The sequence below is a fragment of the Somniosus microcephalus genome, chromosome 15 (genome assembly GCF_052327205.1).
Source record: "Somniosus microcephalus isolate GS21.2 chromosome 15, FLI_Smic_1.0, whole genome shotgun sequence".
Taxonomy (NCBI): Eukaryota; Metazoa; Chordata; class Chondrichthyes; order Squaliformes; family Somniosidae; genus Somniosus; species Somniosus microcephalus.
Window position 1 is genome coordinate 62,289,888 of NC_141001.1, and position 20,491 is coordinate 62,310,378.

General features: G+C 46.2%; 1 long non-coding RNA gene across 1 annotated transcript; it reads left to right on the forward strand.

The window, feature by feature from the left end:
• Nucleotides 1-1,030: 1,030 nt before the first annotated feature.
• LOC147106975 (uncharacterized) lies at nt 1,031-17,634 on the forward strand. Its single transcript, XR_015081072.1, has 2 exons — nt 1,031-4,033; nt 17,236-17,634. It is a non-coding gene; the product is annotated as an uncharacterized LOC147106975 (long non-coding RNA).
• Nucleotides 17,635-20,491: the final 2,857 nt, after the last annotated feature.

The window sequence follows — 20,491 nt, forward strand, 5'->3', positions numbered from 1 at the left end:
TACCTTTTGTAAATCCATGTTGACTTTGTCCGATCCTGTCACTGCTTTCCAAGTGCTCTGCTATTACATCTTTAATAATGGACTCTAGCATTTTCCCCACTACCGATGTCAGGCTTACCGGTCTATAATTCCCCGCTTTTTCTCTGCCACCTTTTTTGAATAGTGGGGTAACATTAGCTACCCTCCAATCCATGGGTACTGTTCCAGAGTCTATCGAGTTCTGGAAGATGACCAGCAATGCATCTACTATTTCTAGGGCCACTTCCTTAAGTACCCTGGGATGTAGATTATCAGGCCCTGGGGAATTATCGGCCTTCAGTCCCATCAATTTTCCTAACACCATTTCCCTACAAATACTGATTTCTTTCAGTTCCACCCTTTCATCAAACCCTATGTTCCTCGGTATCTCTGAGAGGTTATTTGTGTCCTCCTTTGTGAAGACAGAACCAAAATATGTATTTAGTTGGTCTGCCATTTCTTTGTTCCCCATTATAAATTCTCCTGATTCTGACTGCAAGGGGCCTACGCTTGACTTCACCAATCTTTTTCTCTTCACATATCTATAAAAGCTTTTACAGTCAGTTTTTATGTTCCCTGCAAGCTTACTCTCATATTCTATTTTCCCTTTCTTAATTAATCCCTTTGTCCTCCTTTGTTGAATCCTAAACTGCTCCCAATCCTCAGGATTATTGCTTTTTCTGGCCAATTTATATGTCCTCTCCTTGGATCTTATGCTATCCCTAATTTCCCTTGTTAGCCACGGTTGAGTCACCTTTTTTGTTTTATTTTTATGCCAAACTGGGATGAACAAATTCTGTAGCTCATCCATTTGGTCTTTGAATGTTTGCCATTGCCTATCCACCGTCAACCCTTTGAGTGCCATTCCCCAATCAATCCTACCCAACTCGCTCCTCAGACCATCATAGTTTCCTTTATTTAAATTGAGGACCCGAGTCTCTGAGTCAACTACTTCATTCTCCATCTTAATGAAGAATTCGATCATATTATGATCGCTCTGACCCAAGGGGCCTCGTACAATAAGATTGCTAATTAATCCTTTCTCGTTACATAATACCCAGTCTAAGATGGCCTGATCTCTGGTTGGTTCCTCGACGTATTGGTCCAGGAAACCATCCCGTAAACACTCCAGGAATTCCTCCTCCACAGTATTGTTACTAATTTGGTTGGCCCAATCTATATGTAGATTAAAGTCACCCATGATGACTGCTGTGCCCTTATTGCACGCTTCTTTAATTTCCCTTTTAATGCCATCCCCAACCTCCACCTTACTGTTTGGAGGTCTATATACCATCCCCACTAACGTTTTTCTCCCCTTAGTATTTCTCAATTCTACCCATACAGATTCCAAATCATCAGAGCTAATATCCTTCATTACAATTGTGTTAATCCCTTCTTTAACCAGTAATGCTGCCCCACCTCCCTTTCCTTTTTGCCTATCTTTCCTGAATATCGAATACCCCTGGATGTTGAGTTCCCAGTCTTGGCCATCCTTGAGCCACGTTTGTGTAATCCCAACCAAATCATATTCGTTTACCTTTATTTGCGCAGCCAATTCATCCACCTTATTACAAATGCTCCTCGCATTAAGACACAGAGCCTTCAGGCTTGTTTTTTTAACGCTCTTAGACCTATTAGAATTATTATTTACTGTGGCCACATTTGATTTAAACTGTTGATTTCTCTGACTGCCACTTTTGTTTTTCTCCTTCCTATCTTTTGCTTTTATCCTTGTTTCCCTTTTCTCTGTCTCCCTGCTCAGGTTCCCAACCCCCTGCCATTTTAGTTTAAACCCTCCCCCACAGCACTAGCAAACACTCCCCCTAGGACATCGGTTCCAGCCCTGCCCAGGTGCAAACCGTCCGGTTTGAACTGGTCCCATCTCCCCCAGAACCGGTTCCAATGTCCCAGGAACTTGAATCCCTCCCCCTGGCACCATTCCTCGAGCCACGTATTCATCTGAAGTATCCTTCTATTTCTACTCTGACTAGCACGTGGCACTGGTAGCAATCCTGAGATTACTACCTTTGAGGTCCTGTTTTTTAAATTTATCTCCTAACTCCCTATATTCCGCTTTTAGGACCTCATCCCACTTTTTACCTATATCGTTGGTGCCCATATGCACCACGACAACTGGCTGTTCACCCTCCCCTTCCAAGATGTTCTGCAGCCGCTCGGAGACATCCTTGACCCTTGCACCAGGGAGGCAACACACCATCCTGGAGTCTCGTTTGCGGCTGCAGAAATGCCTATCTATTCCCCTTGCAATAGAATCCCCTATTACTATAGCTCTACCCCTCTTTTTCCTCCCGTGCTGTGCAGCAGAGCCACCCCTGGTGCCAGGAAGTTGGCTGCTGCTGCCTTCCTTTGATAAGCCACCCCCCCCAACAGTACTCAAAGTGGTGTATCTGTTGGAGAGGGGGATGGCCACAGGGGACACCTGCACTACCTGCCTGCGCCTAGTACTCTGCCTGTTGGTCACCCATTCCCTTTCTTCCTGTCCAACCTCTACCTGCGGTGTGTCCAACTCTCTAAACGTGCTATTCACGATGTCCTGAGCATCGTGAATGCTCCAGTATGCATCCAATCGCAGCTCCAGTGCCGCAATGCGGTCTGTCAGTAGCTGTAGCTGGATGCACTTCCTGCACATGTAGTTGTCAGGGACACAGGAAGTGTCCCTGAGTTCCCACATATTGCAGGAGGAGCATACAACGGGGCCGGGCTGTCCTGCCATGACTTACCCTTTAATTAATTGAATTTAAATTAAATCAATCAATCCCACTAATTACACTACAGTTAACTGGTTTACCAACAGTCCCTGCTACACCAGAGAGACCTTAGTAACTATAAACCAGAGTTAAAGTTTAAAAATGAGAGAAATACTCACCAACCAATCACTTACCTGCTTCCTAGTGACGTCACACTTTGATTACTTTTTACCTCTCTCCCCGCTGTTGAATTGGTCGGGCCTCGTTCACTGCCGCCGGTTTTAAGCTGCCGCTGCTCCCACACAGGTCCGATGCTCTGGTCGGGCCTCGTTCACTGCCGCCGGTTTTAAGCTGCCGCTGCTCCCACACAGGTCCAATGCTCTGGTCGGGCCTCGTTCACTGCCGCTGGTTTCAAACTGCCGCTGCTCCCACACAGGTCGGATGCTCTGGTCGGGCCTCGTTCACTGCCGCCGGTTTCAAACTGCCGCTGCTCCCACACAGGTCCGATGCTCTGGTCGGGCCTCGTTCACTGCCGCCGGTTTCAAACTGCCGCTGCTCCCACACAGGTCAGATGCTCTGGTTGGGCCTCGTTCACTGCCGCCGGTTTCAAACTGCCGCTGCTCCCACACAGGTCCGATGCTCTGGTCGGGCCTCGTTCACTGCCGCCGGTTTCAAACTGCCGCTGCTCCCACACAGGTCCGATGCTCTGGTCGGGCCTCGTTCACTGCCGCCGGTTTCAAACTGCCGCTGCTCCCACACAGGTCCGATGCTCTGGTCGGGCCTCGTTCACTGCCGCCGGTTTCAAACTGCCGCTGCTCCCACACAGGTCCGATGCTCAACCACCCTAGTTGAAGTGTCTTTAATTTACATGTAGTAAATATGATACCAACAGAACACTTTGAAGATATGACTTCAATAGATGATACCAAGCAATCACATGGTTTTTGTATTGAACTTGGAACACCACGGAGTCACAATGTCTGCTAATAAACAGTTAAGCCAATATTAAGAATTGGATGAAAGCTCTTCGATAAGAATGACATCAAATAAATACTACTGTCATATTGTTTTTATGATAGCTATTGAACACCTAAAGGTAGTGACTGAAGTCTGAGAGTTGGCAGCTGAAATGGCAGTAAGAATAGAAAGAAGTCAACACAAAGAATGAATAAAGATAATTAGCTTACATCAGCAGAAAACTTCAAAGAATATACCATTCAAAAAAAGGTATAAAAATAAGAGCTTTTCAAACAGAAAGTCAGAAGTCGCTGGAAGGACAACGTTTCTCAACTTCACAGGCACGCTCTGTAAGTTTTTAACTTTGAGTCTCGGGTAATCAAGGTATTTGATTTTGGTGGATATTCTGGATTAAGAATAAGTAGAAGAGTGGAAATGTAATGAAGTTAAGATTTGAGAATAAGGATCTCTGAGAATAAGATTGTGTAACAATTGTATTTTGAACTGTAAAATTTGTGATTGAATCAACAGCTGTTAACTGTATGTCGGCTCTTAAATAAATCTATATATTTTTAGAATTGTCTCAAGTAGTATTTCTGCATCAACCTCGCAAACTCAATTTCTGTACACTCTTTTGTAAGGAGTTGCAGAATTCTGGGGGGTATTCCGGACCCTCATAATATCTGGAAGGTTACAGTTTAGTTAAACTTATTAAAAGTGCTATCTGGAGGATGGTAACATCTTCATGATGTTCCTTTCCTTCAGGGAGAGATAGTCTGAACCTTTAGACCCAATTAAGCGTCTTATAGAATTCGGCTATCTTTAACTTTAGTTGAAGGTGAATGTCTGGGGAATACGCCTGATCTGGGGTAGCCCAAAAAGGGCTAGGACTTGTAATTATTCCTTCACAGTTAGACTGTTAACTAAATTCAACTCATTACTCATTGCTAAATCTAATATGGCTTGCCCCCTTGTTGCCTTCAGGACATAATGGGCCATATTTTGCAGGTCAGAGGCATCTGCCCACGGGAAGCCTCCAACCGTAAATTTGGGGTCATTGTTTTGGAAAACTATCCCAGACACGCTTAAGAAATTCACTACCTTTCTGACAGGTGCTAGTCTGCTTATCCCAATCTATGTGAAAGTTAAAATCCCCCATTAAAACCACTCTGCCTTTGCTACACGCTTGTCTAATCTCTGTAGTTATACAATCTAGTACATCACAATGGCTACCATGGGGCCTATACACAACTTCCACTACAGTCTCAAATCTTTTCCTATTCCTTAATTCTATCTATAAAGTCTCCACAGCCTGCTTACCTCTCTTTATATCCTCTCTTATCATTGAAGTGATTTCATCCTTAATCACTGAGGCTACTCCTTCCCCTCTGCCATTTTCCTTATATTTCCTGTAAACCTTATAACCTGGTATATTTAGTTCCTATCCTGACCATCTTGCATCCATATCTCAGTAATGGCTACCATTTCATACCCTCCAATTTGAATTCGCGCATGCAGTTCATTCAATTTATTCCTTATAATCCATGCATTTGTATAAAGCACACTTATTTGGGCCACACACCCTAGCCTGTCCTTCAGCTCATTTGTTTCTTATTTCTCCTGGTTTAATCGCTTTACATCTTTTTGTTTTCCCTAAGCCTGTAATGCCTAAAGCACAATTTCTGACTGTTGCTCTACTCTCTTCCCTTTTTTTTGTTTTTGAACTATTATTTGTACTACAATTTCCCCCTGAGCCCTCCCCCACATTTACTAGTTTAAAGTCCTTGTGACCGCCCTATTTATCCTTTCTGCTAGGACACTGGTCCCAGACTGGTTCAGGTGGAGCCCACCCCAACGGTACAGTTCCTTCCTGTCACAATACTGGTGCCAGTGTCAGATGAAATGGAACCCCTCTTTCCCACACCACTCCTTTAGCCACGTGTTCACTTCCCCAATCAGCTTGTCCCTATGCCAATTTGCACGTGGTTCAGGTAATAATCCAGAGATTATAACCCTTGAGGTCCTGTTCTTTAATTTAGTTCCTAGTTCCTGGTACTCCCCAAACAGTGCCTCTTGCCAACTCTTCCCTATGTTGTTGGTCTCAACATGGACCACAATGACTGCATCCTCCACCTCCCTCTCCAATATCCTTTCAAGCCGGTTCGAGATGTCCCTAACCCTGGCACCAGGTAGGCAACATACCATGTGGGACTCTCGACCTTGCTTACAAAGGATGCTATTTGTCTCCCTAATTATAGAATCCCCTACAACTACCACATTACACTTCCTCTCCTCCTCCTCCTCCCCGTTTAGGGCAGCCTCCTGCTCCAAAGTGCCATGGTCTGCATTCTGGCTGTCCCTCCGACAGTCTTTATCCTTATCCTCATAGGATAAGATCAGTTTCTGTGGATCCTCATTCTCTTTCTTACCTGGGTTTCCATTACTCTGCACAATATTGGTCACACCAACCCCATTCTGATCCTGCACTTTGCTACGAGGTGTGACCGAAGTCTGGAGCAAATGGTCCAGGTTCTCCTCCTCCTCCCTTATGTGTTGGAGTGTCTCCAACTCGCACTCCAGCTCAATCACTCGGAGTCAGAGAGATTCAAGATGCAGATATCTCCTGCAGACGTGTTCGCTCAGGACAGTCTCACCGTTCACAAACACCCACCTACTGCAGTCCAGACACACAACCTGCCCTGTCATATCTTAGTCTATAGTAATCTGGGATGTAATGCTTAAGTTATCCACCAGATGGAGACAAATATTAAGGGATCATATTTACCAGTATTAAGGTAATGTCCTGGCACACCACTTATCAAGGGAGTGACATTGCATTCTGGGTATGACTCAGAGGTTGATCCTCCATCTTGGTGATCGCACAGTAAGAATTGGAATTGCTTTGCCTGCAGCTATAAGAGATGTTTCTCTGCTACATATGTATAATTAAACAGTTGAGTTTTGGTTCCTGAGGTCTGGCTTAACTCAGTTTCTGACCTTACCACTCGGATATCACACTTGGCGACGAGGCTAAACTGATCTCAACTTGAAGACGGAAAAATAAAAGAACACTGGATCTGAATCATGGCTACTCTGGTAGGAGAGATCTCTGCTTTTGATGTTCAGACTCAGACCTGGAACGAGTACTGTGAGTTGCTGGAGCATTTCTTTGAAGCAAATGATATTAATGATGTAGGAAAAAGGAGAGCTATTTTGCTCACTTCCGTGGGAAGTCAGAAGTATAGTTTAATGAGAAACTTATGCAGTCCTGAGAAGCCTGGAGACATAACATTTGCTAACTTAGTGGACTTGCTGAAGGATCATTTCAATCCCAGACCGAGTGAGATTGTACAGCGTTTCAAATTTAATTCACGGAACAGGAAACCAGGAGAGACTGTATTGGATTATGTAGCAGTGTTGAGAAAACTGGCACACAATTGCAATTACGGGAACAGTTTGAAAGACATGCTGAGAGATAGGCTTGTTTGCGGGATAATGGATGCTTGAATGCAGAGGAGATTATTGTCCGAGACTGGGCTTACGTATGAAAAAGCGTTGGAACTTGCTCAAGCCATAGAGACAGCTAACCGAGATGTAAAAGAAATACAAGGTTCAGACTGGGCTACTACGAGACAAGTTGCAGGTCCACTGGTGCACAAGTTAAATATGAGTTGGAAACCACAACGTGAGCATGTTATAGATGCACTGGAGATCACCTGGCGAGGGAATGCAGGTTTTTGGAGGAAAAGTGCCACAAGTGTGGGAAGAAAGGACATATAAAATGTGCATGCCGAGCAAAAGCTACCCTGGAGGTATACAAACCTAAAGGGGGAGAAAAGCAAAATCTAGTAAGAGAAGTGAAAAAACAGGGAGCACATCACATCAGCGGAGAAGCTGAGAAAGAATACTACATGTTCATAATGCATAGTATGGTAGAGAACATTCCAAAAGCGGATCCTATCACTTTGCAACTGACAGTAAATTAATCTAAGGTCAACTTTGAAGTGGATACAGGATGCGGCGTAACCATAATGAACAGGGAGGAGTACTCAAAATTGTGGAACCGTGCGAAAGTTCCAGAGTTAAAGTCTTGCTCTATACAGCTTAAAACATATACCGGTGAATGAGTGGCGACATTGGGTACAGCTACTGTAACTGTGCAACACAGGGACACCGTGGAACAGCTACCTGTAGTTGTAGTATCGGGTTCTGGACCAAACTTGTTAGGTCGGGGCTGGATACAAGAACTTAAATTAGATTGGGGAGCAATAAATCAACTAGAGGGAGGCAAACAGTTGTCTTTGCAAAAAGTTTTGATTGAACATGAGAACGTGTTCAAGGAAGAACTCGGAACATTTAATGGCCCCCCAGCTAAGATTTATGTAGACAAGGAGGCACTGCCAAGGTTTTTTAAACAACGACCTGTGCCGTATGCCATGAAACCGAAGGTAGAGGCTGAGCTTGACCGTCTTTAGAGAGAGAACATTCTGGAACCTGTGAAATGTTCAGAATGGGCAGCTCCCATTGTACCTGTTTTAAACCGGACAATTCGGTAAGACTCTGTGGAGATTATAAATTGACAGTAAATAGGGTGTCTAAACTAGAACAGTATCCTATTCCCAAAACAGAGGATCTCTTTGCAAACCTGGCTGGAGGGAAGAAATTCATGAAGCTGGATATGAGTCATTCATACTTGCAGATTACACTAGATGAGGAATCCAAAAAGTATGTAACCATAAATACACACAAGGTTTTTTTTTTACCTATAACCGCTTGCCATTCGGTGTCTCATCTAGACCAGCTATCTTCCAGAGGACTATCGAGGGTGTATCGCAAGGGATTCCACATGTTTCAATCTATCTGTCTGATATTCTGATGACGGGAAGAACCGACCAGGAGCATCTGAGCACTCTGAGAGAGGTACTACAAAGAATGGATAGGGCTGGGTTACGGCTCAAGAGGAGTAAGTGCACTTTCCTGGGGAATGAGGCCGTGTTTCTGGGACACAGAGTGGACGCCACAGGGCTCCATCCAATCAAGGAGAAGGTACAAGCATTGCAGGAGGCCCCAGCTCCTACTAATGTGACTGAGTTAAAAGCTTACCTGGGACTGCTAAACTATTATAACAGGTTTTTACCAAACTTGTCAACAGTGTTAGCACCTCTTCACAAACTTCTGTGCAAGGAGACACAGTGGCAGTGGGAAGAGGAACAGAGGGTTTCATTTGAACAGTCCAAGAAACTGATGCTGTCCTCAGAGGTGCTGGTTCACAACAATGCAGAGAAAGACATCATTCTCTCTTGTGATGCTTCACCTTACGGGGTGGGGGCAGTTCTTTCACACAGCTTGGAAGATGGAACAGAAAGACCAGTAGGGTTTATGTCTCGAACTCTGACACAAGCGGAAAAAACTATTCCCAGTTAGATAAAGAGGGATTAGCAGTAATGTTTGGGTTACAGAGGTTTCACAAGTACATATATGGCAGGAAATTCACCATATGCACAGATCATAAACCTCTTCTATCTCTTTTTAATGAAATGAAGGCAGTACCACAGATGGTGTCACCCCAAATCCAGAGGTGGGCAGTGACGTTGAGGGCATATGAGTATGTCATCGTTTACAAGGCGGGCAAGTACCATGGGAACGCGGATGCCTTGAGCCGTCTTCCACTACCAGGTACACCTATCCGTGCAGCTCCAGAGGACAGAGTTTTGATGTTGGAGGACATGGACATGGCAATTGTGACCGCAGAACAAGTAAGGACTTGGACTGGTAAAGATCCAGTACTGTCTAGAGTCCGAGAATATGTGATGAGGGGTTGGCCACAACATCCGGAAGGGACTGATTTCATACCTTACAGTGTCAAGAAAACAGAGCTGAGTGTGCAGGATGGTTGCGTGTTGTGGGGAGCTCGAGTGATTATTCCACAGCCAGCACGACAGTCTATCCTAGGGCAACTACATCAGTGTCATCCTGGAGTTTCGCGTATGAAAGCCTTGGCAAGGAGTTACTTGTGGTGGCCAAAGCTAGATGAGGAGATAGAAAATCTAGTCAAGCCATGCAGCACTTGTCAAGTACACAGGAAGGCACCAGCAGCGGCTCCACTCCACCCCTGGGAGTAGCCGGGTAAACCATGGAGAAGATTACATGTAGATTATGTGGGTCCATTCATGGGAAAGATGTTCCTCATATTCATTGATGCACATTCCAAATGGATGGATGTGTATCCTGTAAATTCTGCTTCATCTATTGTTACTATAGACTGCCTGCGTAGGAGTTATAGTAATCAAGGGATACCGGAGATCGTAGTAAGTGACAATGCCACGTGTTTTGTGAGTACAGAAACAAAAGAGTTCATGAGAAACAATGGCATAGTGCACGTGACTTCAGCTCCATATCATCCGTCTTCAAATGGACTTGCGGAGAGAGCCGTACAAACATTTAAGGAGATGATGAAAAAAAGTGCGGAAGGGAGTTTGGCAGCAAAGGTGTCACGAGTTCTGTTCAGCTACAGAATAACACCTCAATCTACCACAGGACTCTCTCCTGCTGAGTTGTTGTTAGGACGTCGACTACGCTCCACTCTTGACCTGGTTCACCCAGATCTAAAAAGGAAGGTGGAAAACCAACAAATCAAACAAAAGGAGAACCATGACAAAAGGACAAAGAGCCGCAGTTTTGGAGAAGGAGATGCGGTCCTTACCAGGAATTTCAGTTATGGTCCAAAATGGATTCCTGGCATCATAGACTCAATGACCGGTCCAGTATCATATACGGTCATGGTGGGAACTGGTCAGGTAGTACGCAGACATGTGGATCAGATACTGACCAGACAACAGGAAATCGAACTGGAGGTTCCAGAGGAAATGTTGGAGGACAAGTTGGCCCCCAGTTATCCAAATGCACTGGTGGTACCAACACCACGAACAGAGCCAGTTATACCTGGACCCCTTCGTCAAGAGGAAACCATCGTAGCAGAGTCAGATACTCTGAGTACTGCTCAGGAGCAGCAGGGGGCTCTACTGCAACCAAGCAGGGACTTGACTGTAAGACGTTCAGCAAGGACTCACAAGCCGCCAGAGAGATTGACCACGACCTGCTAGATTCATTCAGTATGGACTATCGTTAAAGGAGTTTCCTTATGGACTTTTTAAGAATGTTGTTAAGAAATTATTGTAAACATAAGAGGGGGGGATATAGTAATCTGGGATGTAATGCTTAAGTTATCCACCAGATGGAGACAAATATTAAGGGATCATATTTACCAGTATTAAGGTAATGTCCTGGCACACCACTTATCAAGGTAGTGGCATTGTATTCTGGGTATGACTCAGAGGTTGATCCTCCATCTTGGTGATCGCACAGTAAGAATTGGAAGTGCTTTGCCTGCAGCTGTAAGAGATATTTCTCTGCTACATTATGTATAATTAAACAGTTGAGTTTTGGTTCCTGAAGTCTGGCTTATCTCAGTTTCTGACCTTACCACTCGGATATCACAAGTCTAACCTTATTTTATTTATTTAATTAGTTAAAGCCTTTATTCAATGACTATTTATAGTTATATTAATTAGTTTAACTAGTTAAGTTATTTATTTAATAAAGCATGTTATAGTTTCCTGCTCCTAGTTTAAACCACTGTCCTAGCTTAGAGAGAAAAAACTTTAATGCTCATCAACCAATCACCTACCTGCTGTCCTGTGAAGTAACTCCTTGTTTTTTGTTGTTTTTGAATTTGCCGGAGATATTCTGCCTCCTCTGCTGCTGCCGCCACTCAGGTCCACGCTGTCCTCGCCTCCTGCTTGGTTTAAGAACTGCCTCCTCCGCTCAGGTCCACACTGTCCTCACCTTCTGCTTAGTTTAAGAACTGCCTCCTCCGCTCAGGTCCACGCTGTCCTCGCCTCCTGCTTGGTTTAAGAACTGCCTCCTCCACTCAGGTCCACGCTGTCCTCACCTTCCGCTTAGTTTAAGAACTGCCTCCTCCGCTCAGGTCCACACTGTCCTCGCCTCCTGCTTGGTTTAAGAACTGCCTCCTCCACTGCTGCTGCCACTCAGGTCCTCAGGTCAGATTAAAGGAATGAAGATTTCATGTAGTTACTTCAACAATGCAGTATTAGACTACATGAAATTGCTAAAATTTCTTTAGTGACTGAATTTTAAAATAACTCACAGGATTTGACAAATATAGACATTTTAAGGGTGAATGGAAGCTATTTATATATATTCTGTCCACCACTAATCCCACACTATAGTGAAAGTCCAGCAGATGTCACTGCACACCCTACAGCGTACCCTAAAGGCTGAGCCAAGCATTCTACAGTGCACACAAGATGATAAATTGGATAGACCCCGAAAACGGGTGTGGGGATTGCAACACATGATTACTCTGCGCCCGTTGACTGCAATGCAGGCAGCACGGCAACGTCATGATGCCTGCTCATTTAAATGATCTCTGCGTCCAGCCAGCGCTAACTGTGTTGTTCATTGGCTGGACGTATCAGCAGGGGGGGGCAATATCGTGAGAGGCTAACACCAGTTAAAGCTAGCCCGCAACTGCTTAAAGCTAGCCTGCACCTCTTAAAGGGGAGGTGCATTGTGGCTGGAGCAGGTGCTGGGAGTTGTGGTTGAAGAGATTCTGACCTGAGAAAGAGTGAAGAATGGCACAACAGGGGAGAGAGCAAGCTTCAAGGTTTTCCAATGCTGCACTAGAGGTCTTGGTGGAGGAGGTGGAAAGGAGGAGAGAGGCCCTGTATCCGCAGTGGAGCGGGGGTGGGGAAGGAGGCCCTACAGACACATGGTCAAAAGGCAGTGGGAGCAGATAGCCATTGATGTCAATGCCAGGAGTCAACCCCAGAGGACCTGGAGCAGTGCCACAAGAAAATCAATGACCTCACATGCGTGGTCAAGGTCAGTGAATGCACCTTCAAATGCCATATCCTACCAAATGCACCAGTAGCCTCAGCCACTGCTCAGATCACCATGCCCCCAACACTCACCTACCAACAACCTCTATCAATCAGACCTCAACCCTAACATCCATATGCTTCACCTCATCATCACACACTTACCACTGCTGCAAGCCTCACACCCACATCTCTCAGCTTGCACACACTGCCAGCTATTCAAACATGACAGCCGCATCAGCCAAACAACGTCGCGACACTCACTGACACACTTCCCTCTCTCTTCCAGGAAAAGGTGGCACACAACAGGATCTAACCGGAGGGGAACATGCGTGCCTGCATGTCCTAGCCCCTCATGGAGGAGACGATACTGGCCATTAATGGGATGGCCATGGCTGAGGCCATGGCCAGCGGCGGGGCTGAAACCATTGAAGATGACGCTATCCTCATACCTAATCCTCCTTCTCACGTCCAACTTCCCCCTCATCCCACATTCTCTTCTGATTCACAAGCTGCAGATGGTGTGAGCATGCATCTCTTACTTTCCCCCCATCTCCGCAACACAACCTTACCCTTGTACCTTTTTCCTTTCAGATACTCAAGATGTGCAACCTGGCCAGGCAGTGGAGGAACACCAAGAAGAGAGTGATGATGAAGATACACCGTCACTTGACTTCACACTCGCAGCCATCAGCTCAGCTACTGACACTGCATGTATCATAGAGGATAGATTAGAGGTGGAATCTGCATGTGGTGAGACACCTGGCACATGTTGGCTGTAGCCAGGGCAGGGGGCAAGGATAGCGCAGATGCCAGCTAGCTGGAGGGCGAGGTTGCAGACAGGTTCTGCATTCAGATGAGGACTTTAATGGGGCAGCATGGAGAAGAACGCTGATGGAAAGGCACAACAAAATGCTCGGTGCATTGGGAACCCTGCCAGAAAGCCTGTGTTCAATATCAAGGAACATGGAGGAGTCCGGCACTAACTTGGCACAACGCTTTGTGCAGAGCTTGGAGCCCATCCTTTCCAGCATGGAAGTGGTGGCAAACTCCGTTTGCACACTTGTGAACCCAACCATGATGCTGTGTCTGATGGCCAATGTTGCAGCTTCCATTGCAGCGCAAGCAGAAGCCACCCAACATCTGAGTGCTGCAGTAGAAGCTCAGACTGCTGTTATGCAAAGTCAACTTGCTGCCTTGCAAGCTCAGACAGTTGCCATCATGGCTGTGGATTACAGTGTGCAGAGGGGCTTGCAGGGTGTCACAGCAGTCCAGCAAACTGTCCTCCAACAGATTACTATTTTTGCTGAGGCGCTGCCACAGGGAATGGCAGTGGCTCCATGGAGAATGAACCAGCTGTCCTCAGGAAGACAGAATTTGAACTCCCACCCTTGCCACTCTGCCAGTACCCTTGCTGTTGCCTGTTAGCCAGCCAGTCCAGACTGCTGCTGCCCATGCCGAGATGGCACAGTCCGCTGCTGGGCCTTCTAGGCCCAGAGGTTGTCGTCCAAGGCCATCTGCAGTCTCCTCCACTGAAAGTCAATTGCCCCCCTCCAGCCGTGCTCCATCCACTGGGGTAGCACTGCATAGGAGCACTAGGACAGGCAAAGGCACATGGAAGACAGGCACCAATGGAGTGCACAAGGGTGATTAGTTGAATTTTGTATGCACTATGACATGATTTCTTTTATAAATTTGGTTTGGAATGTTTATTTTGTGGTGGCTTTTATTTTTGCATTGTGGCCAAGAGAAAGCTGTGATGGTCAGTGAGAGAGGAAAGGTAAGATGTGGGAATGTTGGTGAATGGGGAGTTGGGGTTGGGGTTACTGAGATCGCACGGCTGAGTTCTTCATGGACAACCTGGGCAGAAAGGGGCTCTCTAGCTTGCCTCCTGCCTTCCTCTTCCTCCTCTTCCCACTATTCCTCCTTCCCCTCTTCTGCCACCATCTTCATGTGCCTGCTCCTCAGCTGCTCGCCATATAGCTGGTGACAAGGGCTGTGCCCACATGATGGCGAGGTTGTGCAACATGCAGCAGACCACCACAAATCTTGACACCCGCTCTGCCAAGTACTTCAGGGCTCCTCCAGAGTAGTCCAAGCAGCAGAAGCACTGTTTCAGCATGCCAATGGACTGCTCTAACACATTTCGTGTGGCAGCAAGGCTCTCATTGTATGCATGCTGCACATGTGTGCGTGGGTTGTGCCCCGGAGTCATCACCCATGTCGTCAGCGGATAGCCCTTGTCACCCAGTAGCCACTCTTTGGTTTGCTGTGGTGGCTCAAATGCAGATGGCACAGCGGACAGGCGCAGAATGAAGGCATCATGAATCCTGCCAGGATACCGGGCATGTACCTGCATGATGTGCTGCCTATGGGCACACACCAGCTGAACGTTGACGGAGCGGAATCCCTTTTGGTTCTGGTATAAGGCAGAGTTGACAAGCGGTACCCGCAAAGCGATGTGCGTGCAGTCAATGGTACCTTGCAACATGGGGAAGCCTGCAATCCTACCGAAGCCACGTGCTCACTCTGCCTGCTTGTCTTTGGCAAGAAAGAATGAAATGTAGTCAGCTCCCTTGAAATAGAGAGCCTCAGTGACCTCCCTTATGCAACAGTGGATGACAATCTGCGAGACATTGCAAATATCTCCAGCTACAGCCTGGAGGGAGCCAGACGCATAAGAATTCATGACCACGGTCCCCTTAACAACCACTGGTAATGTGGTCCTTGCCCTGTTCTGAGGTTGCAGTTCTGGCTGCAGCATGTTGAACATTTCAGTGAGGTTGTCCTTACTGAAGCGCAGACCTCTCACACACGTTCCTCGCTGAAGTTCAGGCAGGAGAATTGCTCCCTGAACATCCTGGGTGGATATAGCCTTCTGCTGAGAGCCCTTCTCGCCCTCCACATAGAAACATAGAAAAATAGGAGCAGGAGTAGGCCATTCGGCCCTTCGAGCCTGCTCCATCATTCAATATGATCATGGCTGATCCTTTATCTCAATATACCATATTCCCGCTCTCTCCCCATACCCCTTGATGCCTTTTGTGTCTAGAAATCTATCTATCTCCTTCTTAAATATATTCAGTGACTTGGCCTCCACAGCCTTCTGTGATGGAGAATTCCACAGCTTCACCACCCTCTGAGTGAAGAAATTTCTTCTCATCAGTCCTAAATGTCCTACCCCGTATCCTGAGACTGTGACCCACTCGTTCTAGACCCCCCAGCCAGGGGAAACATCCTCCCAGCATCCAATCTATCTAGCCCTGTCAGAATTGTATACGTTTCAATGAGATCCCCTCACATTCTTCTAAACTCTAGTGAATACAGGCCTAGTCGACCCAATCTCTCCTCATATGACAGTCCTGCCAGCCCAGGAATCAGTCTGGTGAACCTTCCCTGCACTCCCTCTATGGCAAGTATATCCTTTCTTAGGTAAGGAGACCAAAACTGCACACAGTATTCCAGGTGTGGTCTCACCAAGGCCCTGTACAACTGTAGTATGACATCCTTGCTCCTGTACTCAAATCCTCTTGCAATGCCTTCCTAACTGCTTGCTGCACCTGCATGTTTGCTTTCAGTGACTGGTGTACAAAGATACCCAGGTCCCTTTGTACATCAGCATTTCCCAATCTATCACCAATTAAATAATACTCTATCTTTCTGTTTTTCCTACCGAAGTGGATAACTTCACATTTATCCACATTATACTGCATATGGAATGTATTTACCCACTCACTCAACTTGTCTAAGTTGCCTTGAAGCCTCTTTTCATCCTCCTTACAACTCACAATCCCACCTAGTTTTGTGTTGTCAGCAAACTTGGAAATATTACATTTGGTTCCCTCATCTAAATCATTGATATATATTGTGAATAGCTGGGGCTAATCTACATATAGATTGGGCTAACCAAATTCATAATAAGGTGGATGAATTAGCTGCGCAAATAGAGGTAAACGAATATGATTTGATTGGGATTACGGAAACATGGCTCCAGGGTGGCCAAGGCTGGGAACTCAACATCCAGGGGTATTCAATATTCAGGAAAGATAGGCAAAAAGGAAAAGGAGGTGGGGTAGCATTGCTGGTTGAAGAGGAGATTAACACAGTAGTAAGGAAGGATATTAGCTCTGATGATGTGGAATCTGTATGGGTAGAACTGAGAAATATCAAGGGGCAGAAAACATTAGTGGGAGTGGTATATAGACCTCCAAACAGTAATGCGGAGGTTGGGGATGGCATTAAAAGGGAAATTAGAGAAACGTGCAATAAGGGCACAGCAGTCATCATGGGTGACTTTAATCTACATATAGATTGGGCTAACCTGAAGTAAGATATTAAAAATTGGATTTAATAAGGTAAAACAAACCAGGATTCATCTGTAACACCAATATACAGAATGGAGGGAATAGGTTAATTCGTGCTCTGAGTTGAACAATAGAAGTCTGTAAAAGTTGTATAAACCCAGATAAGGTTTAAACAGGACTACGGGTTAACTGCTGAGAGATTAAAACTGTCAAAACAACCCCTTAGAAAGAGGGAGAGATATATGGGTTCGGCCACGCGAGTCGACACCTATGCACTTAAGGGTCTGTTAGTGTGAAGCTCAACAGGGTTCTATTCTTTAAACTAACTAAAGTGTTTTTGCTCTGTAGAAATAACACAAGAGAGAGAGACAGAAAGTCTGCGGATTGCCCGCTTTGGAAAGATCTACTATCTTAGAGAAATACTTAAAAAGACCAAGCCATCTGACAACAGCAAATGGACGATCGTAAAGTAATAAAGTTGAGGCCCAGGGTCATGAGAAAGTAACGGGACCAACTGATAACGAAATGTGAGATTTGTAAGCGACTGGAAGAATGGAATGTCACGGTTTTATAATTACAATTTAACTATAATTCTGTATATGCTAATAAGCTTATCCCCGCCTTTAGGGCAGGGCCTTAATTTTTGTATAACTGTGTGAACCTCAAGAGATTCGGTGGAGTTGGAGCCTTGTGTTGGGACGCAAGAGCCATAGCTCCCCAGGCCTGAATAAACCGTTTTTACTTCAATTATTGGGTCTGTCTTTCTTACAACAAGCCAGTGTTGTCGACTTTGTATATCACTTAGTCCACACTTTGGGGGCTTACATCAATTGGCGACGAGGATGGGATGTGCGTTCTGAACCAGACTCTCGGACAGCATTAACCTAAGACGGGTGAGTATGTTTTAATTACCACCTGTAAAATTAGGGGTTAATCGCTGGTGAGACGTTGAGTCAGAATCGACGTATAAAAGAACTATAAAAAGAAAGACACCTTTAATTGAAGGCGGTTAAAAAGTAAACTGCAGTAGGGGCAGGTAGTTCCCTACCAACCTTTGGGGCAGGTAGTTCCCTAAGGACCGTGAGGCGGTGATACCTCAGTTAGGGGCAGGTAGTTCCCTAAAATCTGTGAGACGGCGAAATCTCAACAATTGAATGAATGGGTGCATCGTGGTGAGTGAATGAGATAAAACCCTACGGTCATAAAGAGGTTAGAACGGACAAGGGTGAGGTCTGTCCCCAGCACCTAGCCTGAGCCTGAATTAAGAGGACAGTAGTCCCACGTGACGGCCAGGATCAAGTAGGACGCCGGGAGCTACAGACCCCACAGTACCGAAACCTCGGGACTAAAGGGTTGGTGTGTGTCTAACGAAACGAAGTGACTAATAGAAAGCAAGAAACTAACGAAGGTGACGCTATAGGGGCGAACAACATAGCGTACAAACCTAATTCCTCAACATCGTGAATTACGCGTGAAACGTAGCCGATAGTATGACTAGAAGGGTGACCGAAGCTTCCCTGGGGGAAATATGGGGAGACCCGGGAACTGCAACGCGCTACATCTTTGACAAAAGCAAAAAACTCATAGAGAAAATGAAGAAGGCAGGGTCGGACCCGGACGATAAACCAGAGGTACATAGAGAATGGTGGAAGAAACAGACAAAGGATAAATTAGAAAAGGCACACCTTATTGTAGCCGCATGCTATAATTGGGAATGCTTGTTCCGGAGAGAGGAGCATAAACACTACCCAGTAGCCGCGATAGCCCCTACCCCGGAGGACTCTCGGGAGAGCCTATACCCAGAGACCACGGGGCGGGGGATGACCGAATGCCCTCCCCCGTATGTAGGACTCAGTTCGGGAGCCCAGGAATCGGTTCCAATGGCACCGATAGCCTTGCAGTATACCCCACCAGTCCCGGCAGTCCCGGCGGCAGGCGCGAACCCAGCAGTCCCAGCCAGACCGGCTACAACAGCGCTGATGTATACACCATTGAGCTTGCAAGATCGGGTAACGCTCCTCAATGACCTGCCAGCTTTGAGACACCGCCAGAATAATCAGGGGTTTTGGCACAAACTGCGCGAAATACGCATAAATCATGCCTTGCATAACATAATTATCCACCAATTGGTGCGAGCTAAACGCCCTGAAGAACAGTGGAGACTGGTAGCAGGAAATCACGGGAACGGTCTGTGGGCCACAGCAACGGGACAAACACTTCAGCAATTAAATAATGAATTCGATCAATTTAAGGCGGCGGTGGAGGCCGCTATGGGGCAAGCCCCCGTCAATTGGGCAGCTATAAGTGGAATCACACAAAAAAAGGGAGAAAGCGCCATCGATTATGGGAAACGAAAGTGGGCGGCTTTTGAGGGGAACTGTGGAATTCCGGGCCCCCTAAACAAAGACAACGCTTGCTTCCTGCAGACCTTTAAACAAGGATTAAGTTCGATGCATCAGAATGCAATAAAGATGGGGCTAGTGGTCCACAATACTTGGGATGATTTAATCCAGTGGGCGTGTGAAGTAGACAATCAGGCCCAAGAACAGTCTAAACTGAAGATAGCTGTCCTAAAGACAGATAGCGACGAGGAAGGTGCAGTACACATAGCGGCGTGTTACGGGTGCGGGCAGGAGGGCCACATAAAAAAGGATTGCCAGAAGCAACAAACGGAGGGAGGTAACCAGACATCACAGAAGCAGGAATCCTGCCGTAATTGTGGGAAAGCAGGACATAGGCAACAAAATTGTTGGAGGAAAGGAGGAGGAAAGGAAGGTCAGGGACCCAGACAAGGAGGAAAGCCGGGGTTTAACACTAGAGAGACTGCGACTAGTGAGGAGAACGTGGCAAAATTGATTAAGAAGGGAATACAGGAGTGGGAAGATGAAAAGGAGCGACAGGAAAAGAGGAGAAGAAAGAGTAGGAGGTCTAAAAGAGACGATTCTTCAGACGCCTCAGAAGGAGAGGACATAGAGGAATTGGCGAAGAAAGTAGAGAAACTGGCTAAGCAAATGAAAAAGGTTAGCGCCTGAAGGGTAGCGGCCCTCGGAGACCCGGCAAAGGGGGACCCGAGAATGTTTATTGGCGCGCTGATAGGGGGCCGACAGTGCGATATGCTGGTAGACACAGGGGCCTCGATATCTGTGACAAATTTGCCTTTGCCACGAACTAAGACGAGCATGTTTATTTCGGGCATAGGCGGAGTTAAAATTAAAGCATGGAAAAGTGAGACAATATTATTAGACTTAGGGAAAATCGCTATACCAACAAGTTTTTGGATCTGTGAAAATGCTGAGGGAACCATTATGGGAATAGACATATTAAGGGAAGTGGGAGTTTTAATCGACCCCAAGCGGGACAAGATGTTATTGCCAGATAATCATAAGGAAGAGAGGAATAAGTCCAAGGGACCCAAGACAGCGTGTGCCATCAGCGCTATCAAAGTGATAGACCCCAAGTGGGATGAAAAGGGGAGGTGGGAGGAATTGTGCCATCAATTCCCTGAAGTATGGGCCATACATAAGCAGGACTGCGGGCTGGTTAAAATGAATCCCGTTAGAGTCCCCGGACCATCCCACTGACCCCATAAACAGTATCCACTCAA